This window comes from Strix uralensis, chromosome 2 (assembly GCF_047716275.1).
Source record: "Strix uralensis isolate ZFMK-TIS-50842 chromosome 2, bStrUra1, whole genome shotgun sequence".
Taxonomy (NCBI): domain Eukaryota; kingdom Metazoa; phylum Chordata; class Aves; order Strigiformes; family Strigidae; genus Strix; species Strix uralensis.
In genome coordinates, this window is record NC_133973.1 from 105,923,674 (window position 1) to 105,934,538 (window position 10,865).

Genomic DNA, 10,865 nt, shown 5'->3' on the forward strand with positions numbered 1-10,865 from the left:
AAGAGAAGTGGCCTCAGAATTGTGAAGAAACTCTTGTGATAGATCTGAAGTGTCTTGCATGCCAGAAAAATATAAGGGAAAAGGGAGTATCATGAGCATATTCAATCTTTTTTCCATACTTCTTGCACCTTTGGGGCCCTCCTTATTTCTGGTCACTCATCAGAATATCCCTGATAGGATATTTGTCCCCAGAAATATTTCCCTCTACCTTTCTCTCATAAGGTTCTACACATAAGTCCATATATCTATATGCATTTCTGTTCAAACTATGTGTCTCAGTCACCTGATTTTCTACAGTATGGAAGGGCTGAGGGTGAGACAAGGAAAGAGAAGATTTATGAGTTAGATTGTGATAAATATTTTCCTTCTGGAGACAAGTTTTTGTCACTAAGGGGTGAGAAAAAGAGAAATTACTCAGTGGATCTCATGTTGAAAGAAGAATCAATGCTATAACCACAACAGTGTGGCCTACAAGTTCCTCAATTTTAAAGTTTCATCTTGTGCTCATAGGCAAAAAACTTCAACTAAAATGCAACAGGCAAAGCCATCTTATTGGCAGTCAGCCAAACATATTCTTTTGCATAATCGAGAATAGTTTATCTCCCAATCAAACTTCATATTCTCAGCAGACTTGCTATTACCCTGCTTCTCTCATATATTTTTAATTATCTGTTGTTATTCCTACAGTTCTGATCAAAATGACGTGCTTGTATCCCTGCACTAGCAGGGTGATCCATAGTGCACCCACAGCAAAGTAGGATAGTAGCATTCATGTTAAATTTCCCCAGCCTTACTGCCAGTTTGGAGCAGTGGCAATATTCAGTCATCTCAGACAAACAAACAATCAATTCCATCTATGTCCTTTATTCTTGTCTGGTGTCACAGCTTCCAGGCAAATTGTATGGACTTTTTTTTGTGATAGGTTTTTTTCCACTAATGATGTAAGATAAAAACTAGAATCCATATGCCTCTTCCTCCCTGGTGAGTTATTCAGCTAGGCAGCTACCCACCATGACTGACAGCATCAGCAAATACCATCAGGTTTTGAACCTGATGCGTTTCTTACACAACAACTTTGAAAATCATTTAAGAAGGAGAAATCGTGAAATCTTTGAACATGTGAGGTGGTTCATAAAAAAAAAGTTTGTATTTCAAGTTGTGCACTTAGTGGTATGACTATTTCCCTATTTAAATAGCTATAGATAACACATGGATAAGAGGCTTTTCTAATTTCCTCAAAGATGCTGAGCTAAATTTTATATCCTAAAGTAGACAGAAACATACTTGGCTTTATTAGCAATGTGTAACTTAGATTACAGTACCTTCAATCTGGGTGGGATCTTCCTGTTTAAATCAGCATACAAAACCCAGAGAGGAATCTTTCTGAAGTTACGGCAAATAGTTCCTCCCTGGTGCATGATAAAGATTCACAGTTTAGCCCACAATAAATGACAATCTTTGCCTCAAAGGCATTTTAAAAGACTGGTGCCTGCAACAGCAAAATCTCATAGTGTATGCAGGCACAGGAATTACTAAACTGTTGCACTTCACATATTTTATTTCCTATACAATTTGAAGAAATGCAGAAAAAAAGACATTTATCACTGTTCAGAAAGCAACATGGTGATGCCCATGAGTTATTTTCTTAATGTTCTGGTTTATAAAGGACCTTATTTGTCAATGTGATGCCTGAGTCCTAAATCAAATATGAGCCAACAGGGTTTAGGAAGGGAAAACCCACAGAGTTTGTAGAGAAATGGAGATCTCTTTCCAATATAACTCACAGTGGCAGGGAGTGCTAATCCTTCAAGGAAATTAAGACATTGAAGAAGCAGAGCTGTGAACCCATAAATACTCTCCTTATGTGTCTTTTATCTGTCAGATACATCCTAGAAGGGAGACAGCATATATGTGCATATTATTTTTCAACCAGATTATGTAGAATTTTTCTTTAAAAAGAAAAAATTTATCCAGTACACTACATTTTTTGTTGGGTCACTTATCTTTTCTACCCCTTTACCAACACAAGCTAGCTAGCTTTAAAGTGAAAACATTTTTCCATAGAAAAAGGAACATTTTGATTCTCAAATGTTTTCCAGTGATTTTTTTTCTACTTTTTTGGCCAAAGCTGGTTTTCAAACAAAGCCAAATTGACAAACAGCTTCAGTCATGCAGCAGATGTCCTATTTGGTGAGGAAAGCCCTGCCCCACCCAGTTCCACCTTCGCTAAGTAAGGTGGGGGAAGAGGAGAGCATCTACAGGGGCTGCTTTGGCTATGGGTATGAGGAGCTACCCCACCTCTGTCCCATCATGACTGGGGTGGCAGATGGGACACAAAACCTTGGGCAGACAGATAAAAGCCTCTGTTGCTATTGCTGTGAGGTAGTCATCGTACTGCATCCTGATGGCAGAAGGTCGGGTCACGAAGTACTGACTCAGTCCCAAATATCCTGTGAAAGCCTGGTATCTGATACAAGAAAAGGAGAACATGGCCTGTGTTTCCAGCTTGTTAGCAGGAAAACAGTTCCTCTGTAGATGGAAAATATTAAAAACATGTTCCAGCTGTAAAAAGGAGGTGGATATATTATTTTTAGAGATGAAAGTATATTTGCATTTGACTGATTCCACCTGGATTTATGAATCTGTTGCTGTTACTTCCATGCCAGGAGTTGTATTGTGTCCTCAGTTTTGCAGGACTCTTCACTGATTTCAGCAGGGATTCATAGGGGCTTAGCAAGCCCCTGAGTGATCAGGCCCTTCCACCCACCAAACCAGACCAGAAAATGGAGAACACATCTGAACATAGCCCTCCTTACTGACTGACCTGCTGCTTGGGACCCTCTCCTGCAGTGGTGTCATGCTGGGAGCTGTAGGGTCTCTGAGCGTGCAATGGGGAACCAAAGCAGGAACTGGAGCAGCAGGAGGCACAGTCCTCCTGTGCCCCTTTACTCTGAAGAATAATTTGGCTAAAGCCATAAATGGCGTGGTCCCTGAGCCACCGCCACAGGGCACCCCTCATGCCTCCATGTCCAGGACACCCTACTTGTCTCACCTGGGGGTAGCTATTTATTTCCTGTCCTACAGATTTCCCTTTTGATAACTGAAAAGATACACAGAGCAACCAATGCAAAGCCCCCTACTCCATCTTGCAGCACAGCTGGTTTCAGTGTCCTAAATACCATTTCATTGTTTTTCATAAATATTTTTCATTTTGACAAAGATTTTACATTTTTGTATCAGCATTTCACTAGAGTGTGCTGTTCTGCATGAAAGGGCTAAGAGTATGAAAATCATCTACATTTCTGAATGCACTGTACTCTCCTGACCTTCACCGTCTCCTTCCTTCCCCTTTACTCAACCTCTTTCTAAAGTTTTTTCATACTTCATAAAAAACATATGGTGATGACTTTTACTGTACGATTTCTATCAAGATAGCTCTGCTCCATGCTACACAGCTGCATTTTAAGCTGCTCATGACTGAAATCAGAAGGAAATGGGATTAAAAAAAAAATTGGTAGCATAATACAACATGATAGTGTGTGGTACGTTCTGTGAGCAGGGAGAGAGAAGCAACACCACTAGACTTGTTTAAGTACAATGAGTTTCATATAGACTCTCAAATATTTTATAACCATAACAATATTCAGTCCAAATGCTTACTTGGTTTCAATTGAGTAAGCAGATTCAAAACCAGTAACAATACAACCTTTTTTTGATCTATTGTGTGAGCACTGTCTTCAGCTTCTGAGCAAAGTAAATCTGGACCTCATGGTCAGGACTGAAGTAGAAATCCCCACTCTTGTTACCAGCAGGCAGGCAGGTATTTCCCAGTCCCTCCTGGCTCGAGCATCCCTCCTCCATGGAGTTTCCCACCACAGAGGGGGTTTCCACATCTCCTGTCTGCTCAGGAGAGCTTCCCCAGCCTCATCCTTGACCCCCTGCAGACCCTCTGGCCCCATCTCAGGAGGGCAAACTGCTCCTGTGTGACCAGCAAGCGGGGAGGAAGGTGATACATGCCAGAGTTCCTCTACATGAGAGGTTTCAGGGTGTGATCTGCTTTTATCAAGACAATCAAACAACCACCCGCTGAGCACCCATCTGCACTGCTGATGGCACAATCTCCCTTGCCATTTGCTAGAGACCATCTTCACTCGGTATCTGCAGCAGTAAGGAATCAGCCAGCCAATGTTGCCTGTGACTTTGGCTACTCTAACAAAGACCTGAGGTCCCATTTGCTTGAAAAGTCAAGTTGCTCACAGTCTTAAGGGTCAGTTGTACAGACAGCATTCACACCAAATCCACGTACTGAGGAAACCACTATCTGACAAAACCAGCAAGTCTACTGCTCTTACAGAGCAAAAAGTTAAGCCCAAAGGCCCCTGTTCACAATACTACCACCTAAAATGTCTGTAGACATTTGTAAGTCACAGTTCATCTGCAGCCTGAGCTGAAATCTCCAAGGCAAGGGACAAGTCTGACCAGCTTCAACAGTCAAGATCTTAAAAGGCAAATGTAATGTTAGGACCATCCCACATCACTGTTTTTACAGCAAATGTCCCTACTACAATCAGGCTCCATCGTGAATCAGTTTTATTTTTTCTCTGGTGAGTAAAATTACATTTATAAAAGCCTAGTATAAATGTTCTAACAGTCAGCAGAGTATATTGTAAACACTACAGGCCAAAACACGTTAGCTTTATGAATGAGTGCTTTTCATCACTGGAATTATAATTACATTCTTACAGGTATCCACTCTGTAATCTAAATAATGGCTTCTTCCTTTATCACACCCTGCCAAACTAATGCAAATTCAAAGACTATCACTCTACTCAGCCAAAGACCACTCTGCCCAATTAAATCCATCAAACACTTTCCTGAAGGTTAGTAGAAATGCTGTGCACAAGACAATTGGAAAATGCTTCAGGCGAATACAGAACCTGCACTGCTTTTTCACGGCGACCACAATTTCCTGTGCAGTTAAACTGCTCGTACGCTCAGTGAGGACAGCTTGCTAAAAAAACAGCAGGTGCTGTGATCTTACCTCCCAGGCTCAAGCGGTGGGTCCAAACTACCAGAGCAACAGCTCAACAGCTGCAAATCCAACAGAAAGGGAAGAACTTCTTAAAAAACCCAAACTTTTTGTAGGTTGGGGAACTGCAAAGTAGTATGTCGAAACAGGTTGCTGCGTGACTAGGAAAATCTTCCTTTTCTGCAAAGCAACTAGCCAAGCCCAAGACTGTAAGCCCAAGACTGAGCCCAGAGAGGGAAGTGACTGGTGACAAAACGTCATAGTGAAATAGATTTTGTCTTTATAAGGAAATTTAGCATTCTCTGGTCTCCCTCTTCACCTTGTTACTCCTACAATAGCTCCACTGCCGGGTACCACTTCCTCTCAGTTTTACCCCCTTTGGTTCCGTTCTCTCTCACTAAGCACATGCATGCATGCGCGCACAAAACGGCTTCTCTCTTTGGTGATAAAAGCAGCCATGTTTTAAAATTGCATAACAACAAGGTCTGCAGTCCTACCCTGTGCTCAACAAAAGGGTGGTTGCAAAGTCAGGCTGGGGCGCTCGGAGCAGTGTCTCCAGGGATGAAGGCTCCTCAGCATCTCTAGGCAACCTCTGTCCTTGCTGTGAAAACTTTTTTTCCTTGCGTTGTGGTTGGAATTTCCCTTGATGCAACTTGCAACCTTTTTATTCTCAGTGTGCACCTCTGACAAAAGGCTGGCTCCATCATCTCTATAAGCTCTGATTAGATAGACCTAAACACCAAGAAGTTCCCTCTCAGACTTCTCCTCTCCAGGCTGAACAAGTCCAGCCCTCTCCACCTCTTCTCGGATCTCATGTGCTCCAGCCCATGACCATCCTGGTGGCTCTCTACAGTTTGTCAAAGCCTTTCTTGTACAGGGGAGCCTCAAACAGGACACAGTGCTCCTCACACTGCCTCACAACTGACACCGATTTCAAGGACACGTTTCCCAGCTAAGCTGAGGGTCAAGCGTGGAAGTGCTTGATGGATACAAACATTAGCTGTCTTTCAACCCTGATAACGCAGAGTTGCAGAAGCTTTAACAGAACTGAAAACACAGCATCAATAGATGAAAGTGATTCATCAACCCCATGGGGATTTTAAGAAATGTCCTGCTCTACAGCAAAATTCCCACCACTTTCCACAGCCTGAAGAATCAACCTTCAGCTTTTTTAACAACTTCTGTTCTGACTTTTACCTCTGAAAACAAGCAGCTGAAAAAATAACCAAACTGAATGGCTTTAATGAAAAAGCTGTCATTCACGATTCATCAGACCAGCTGGACCATCAAGTCCATGCTGATGTAGAGAGCTTCAGGAAAACCTTCTCATGAACATATCTCCACAGTTAAGATCCATCCTTGAAGCACATGTACATTTGCTGTATTCAGAATTACACTGTAACATGTTCTAAGCATTTTTTATGATTTCCTTCTATTTATTTTTGTTGCTCTCCACATCTCCTTGAATGCTGCAATATCTTTTTTGCGATAGAGAAGAGGGCACCAAATGGGTGCATGCCTTAAATCTAACATCTTACTTACACAGGAAAACTAGGGCTGGGTGTTTCCTTATCAGAGATGTTTGCTAAGCACTCTTAACGTCCTCTCTTGAGTTATTATAGCTTATGCAGAAGGTAGGCGAGGGACTCAGATTTTCCACCCTAGTGTATGATATTTGGTATTCATCTCACTTAGACTGAGCTCCATACTGTGTCATCAGTACACTGATTCATACCAGTACATACCAATAGGCACCAGCTGTGCTAAAACAGTGCTTGAACAAGCTTAGAAATACAAAGACAGCGGGAATTAGATTTAAAGTATGATGGATTTATAAGGCAAATATAAACAAAAGATTTTGATATATTTGCCATGTGGACCATGGATCCCTTTTCCTTTTTCTGCCTCATTTCAAGACCTACTGGAATGTCGCTGTGTATACCTAATAATGCTGTCTCACCAAACGTTATTAAACTGAAGTGGTCTTTACGTACAACTCCAGCTGAAGTCTTGTCATGACCACGCACTATTTAAATTCTGCACTGTGCATCCTTGAAGCATCACACAAATAACAATTTTATTGGGCAGCATTGAAATACATTTAACTGGTCTGGTGCAATAGTTAACACCTAACCGTACCTGGTTAACTTGTACCTGTGTCATGTTCGCTTGTGGTATTGCTGAAAGTGTACAATTATATGACAACAATCTCTCTAATTTCTTGCATGGGGCAGGATACTTCAGGCAATCATTATAACATCAATTTCCTAGAAGTGTGTTGAATCCTAATTCTTCAATATAAATAGCTTGTATTTTGCAATAAAGTATGCTTACGGTTAGCAACAGGCTAGCTGGTGTTACAACAGGATGTACTGTGATACTGAGCTATAATACACTTGACCACTCTTAGGGCCAAAATCCCAGTGCAGCTACTTTTAAGATTTACTTGCATGAAAGGCAGAAGAGTTAGAAAGGGGTGTTTCTCCAGTTACAGGCAAAGACATTACGAAACAGCTGAAATGACTGTCTACAAATTAAGTACCATAAATTAACATGCACTGTGTCTAATCCCTTACAGAGGGAGGACTATAATTATAGACAGACCATGCCCCTGAGCCACAGATGAAAAGGTCAAAAACAATACATACCCCTCTGTTGTCACCACTAAAATACTTCAAAAGCTTTGCCTCTTGTCGTCCCTGTGCCTGAGGGACCTTTCTTTCCACTTACCTTTTGCAACACTGACACTCTCATCCTGCTGCCGGTGAAACGCAGCCACACTTCACTGCAGGTCAGCCAGACCGTGTCACCACCCTTCCACCGCTTTTCTCCTCCTCCTGCAGCCTCGGCTTTCCTCTGCCTCTGGGTCAGTCCCACAGCTCAGAGAGGCTGCGCGCCTTCACTCCTGCCTCCTTGCCCGCCGATGGCCTCTCACCTTCCTCCCCTTCATCCTTGGTGTCTTGGGGAGCCTTAGGAAGTGCGGTGACTGCCTGCTTTCCCCCATCATCAAGCTTGGAAATTTCTTAGCAAGGTAAGCAGCAACCCAAAAAGCCTGCAGGAACCACTGATCCTGTTTCTGCCAATGAATGGGAATTATATTCAGAGGAACTAGGGCATCTGCCTAAGAAGAGGTACAGCAGCTTCATCTTGCTTGGCAGCACTGTGTTCTGGAAGCCTGGAGGAGGTTTGCAGAGATCCCAAACTGAGGAGGGAGTTGGGGTCTGCTGTAGGTGAACAGTTTCCTTGTGGGAACTAGGGAAGGGTGTTCCTGCGGTGGCCTTTTCTGGCATGACCACCTCTTAGCTCTTGCACTTGTAACTGCCCACTGCAGTCTCCCAAGACCTCTGCCTTCCTCCAGGTTGCTTCTGCTTCAGGGTATGAGTTTCTCCAAAAACCATTATTTTGCAAAATCACATTCGTATAATGCAACGCCTTCCTTGCCACTGCTGCTACAGTCACGGGTTGTGGATATGTCCTCCATCCAAGAACACACACAGGACGGGAAGGGTGTGGTGGGGAGCAGAGCGGGGACAGCAGCACAGATCTTCCAAGCTGACAGTAGAAGTTTCCTGCGGGCCTTGCAAAGTATCTTTCTTTTAATGACAGCACAATTTTAAATGAACCCTTTGAGGGGAACCTCCTGGTCCATGAAAAACTAGGGCAAATAAAAATTAATGGAAATTATTTAAAATTGATCTCACTTAAACAAATGATGTCTCGCTCCTATATAAGTACAGAGGACCTGATCTAATTCCCACTACAGTTTGATGAGATCTGAATCAACCTTTATTCCATGTGACCCTGTTCTTATTCCTATTAAAGCCAGTGACACTTCCTGTAGCCACTAGTGATTTAGGTACCAAAATGCCTGCCTCATTTCTGAAAGTGGACCCTGAGAACTTAAATGCTATTGAAAGGTAAATGAGTCCTTGTGAAGCAGGATGTGATAACATGTGCTCAGGTGGGGGGAGGTAATTTGTCCCACTGCTGGGACTGTCTGTATTAGCAGTGTGTCCTGAAATGCCACGTGTGATCTCTTCAGGAGAGATAATACTAAAGACTGGGGGCTTTGCAGAACATATGTGAAAATAATACCTTTTATGCTGTATTCTTCCCGCATTACATCTGCCAGAAAGAGCACTGAGAATGCAAAGCAATGGTGGGTGATCCCATTGAATCTGTCATAACATGGATACTGGGGTCTTTTGGGGGTGGAATCATGATATCATGAAATAATTGTTGGTGCAACAAGAGCATCTCACTCTTTGTCTGAATCCGTTTGTGCAGGAAGGAGTGGGGCAGACCTACCCCAGCAGGGCTTCACCTCCAGCTGGAGTCTGCCACCGTACTCTCCCTCCCTGAGACACGGGATCTCCGACCCCCATGCAACCACCTCCCTCCACGCCAGGACCCACCAACCACCATGGACCTCTTGTATTGGTGTTGCCAGTGGCATCCTGCACAGCTGCTGCGTGGAGCCAGAAGAGAAGAGAGAAGGTAGCGTGGAGGGTGATGGCCCATGCCTATGCAGATGTGAAGAAAATGAAGAGAAACCTCTGCCACACAGCAGAGCTGGCAGCCTTGAGTGTGAACCTGCAACAAGGCATTTACACTTGGGCAGAGAGGGACATCTAGGCTTGTATATTGGCACATCTGGAGATAGAGGAATGTAGAAAGAAGTTCTCTCATACTGAAAAGCATGGTTTTGGTGGGGTCAGTCTCAGAAGCAGTGGGTGTCCAAACCTCACCCTTTCCCCTGGAGCTGGGCACAGGTATGACCAGGAGGACGATATCCCCATTAAATCTAGGCTGGGAAGCTGGGTTATGATTTACATGCTTGTGCAGCTTTCGGTTTCCAAACCCTTAACTGTGAAAACCTGTCTTAAGAGTCTTCTAAGGAAATCTTCATTTCAGTTTCATTATCAAGGTGTCTTATTTAGGGATCAAAATGAGCACAGAGATCAAATAAGCTAGACTGTTTCCACAAAGCAAAGCAAAAGATCACTCCTAAGCAGGGGGTACAACCCACAACCAGCCTAGAAAGATTTAGACTCTCCAAACATACGGGCAGGGGCCTAGGAGAGACAGTGCCTGCTGGCAGAGGAGGAGATGGGGCAACGATCAATCACTGGTCTTGGAGCAGGTTGTTCCCTCAGCAGAAATAGCCAAACAACCCTGAAATAAAAAGCAGAAAGCTCAGAGGCCGTGGATGAACTTTGGGCTGTCAGACTTGGTACCAAATTCCCAGAGACATTTTCTTCAAAGAGATCTCTCGCACTGAAGTGACTGTGTCTGAAAGTTTTCCTTATGGCCCAGTCGCAGGCCTTTGCAGTAAGAGCTTACTCTTACTTAAAAGGTGTAAGGAGCAAGATTAATTTACTGCAAGCAGTCTGAACTTTGAAGGAGAGGCATTTAAGCAAGTGAAAAATGAAATAGCAGGGGAAGAAAACCCTGTAAAATGAAAGCAATGATAAATAAATAACAGGAAAGTGTACACCCCACTACAAATTTAATAGGCTACACCCAGCCATGAATTATTGAGCAGAACCATCCATTTGCTGCAACAGGGAGTACTAGTGAAATATTAATAACAGTGCATGAGCTAATCTTAGGTTTTACTTGGTAGGAGAGAGAGAAGAAAAGGTGGGAAAAGCCTGGCCACTGTTCACTGACCAAGCAGCCACAGCCTGCGGCCAGTCCCCAGATCTGACTGCAGCAGGAGGAGGGCACAGGCCACTGGCTCTCCCAGGAAAGTGCCCGAATCCCATGTTTTGAACAGAGACCAGCAGTGACTCCCCCAGCTGATAAACCCACCTCAGGAAGGATATGGGTTTAG

The 10,865-nt window shown here is 43.4% G+C and overlaps 1 protein-coding gene across 3 annotated transcripts in view; it reads right to left on the minus strand.

Moving 5' to 3' along the window:
- Positions 1-7,779, minus strand: part of LCP1 (lymphocyte cytosolic protein 1) — a 35,428-nt gene extending 27,649 nt beyond the window's left edge. The window contains exon 1 of one of the 3 annotated variants that reach the window (XM_074859646.1): positions 7,760-7,779. The gene's annotated coding sequence lies outside the window, so the exon portion shown is untranslated. Of the gene's footprint in view, positions 1-3,660; positions 3,680-5,041; positions 5,250-7,759 lie in introns of those variants that run through there. The other 2 variants (XM_074859644.1, XM_074859645.1) reach the window with 2 other exon arrangements.
- Between the last annotated feature and the right edge of the window lie 3,086 nt (positions 7,780-10,865).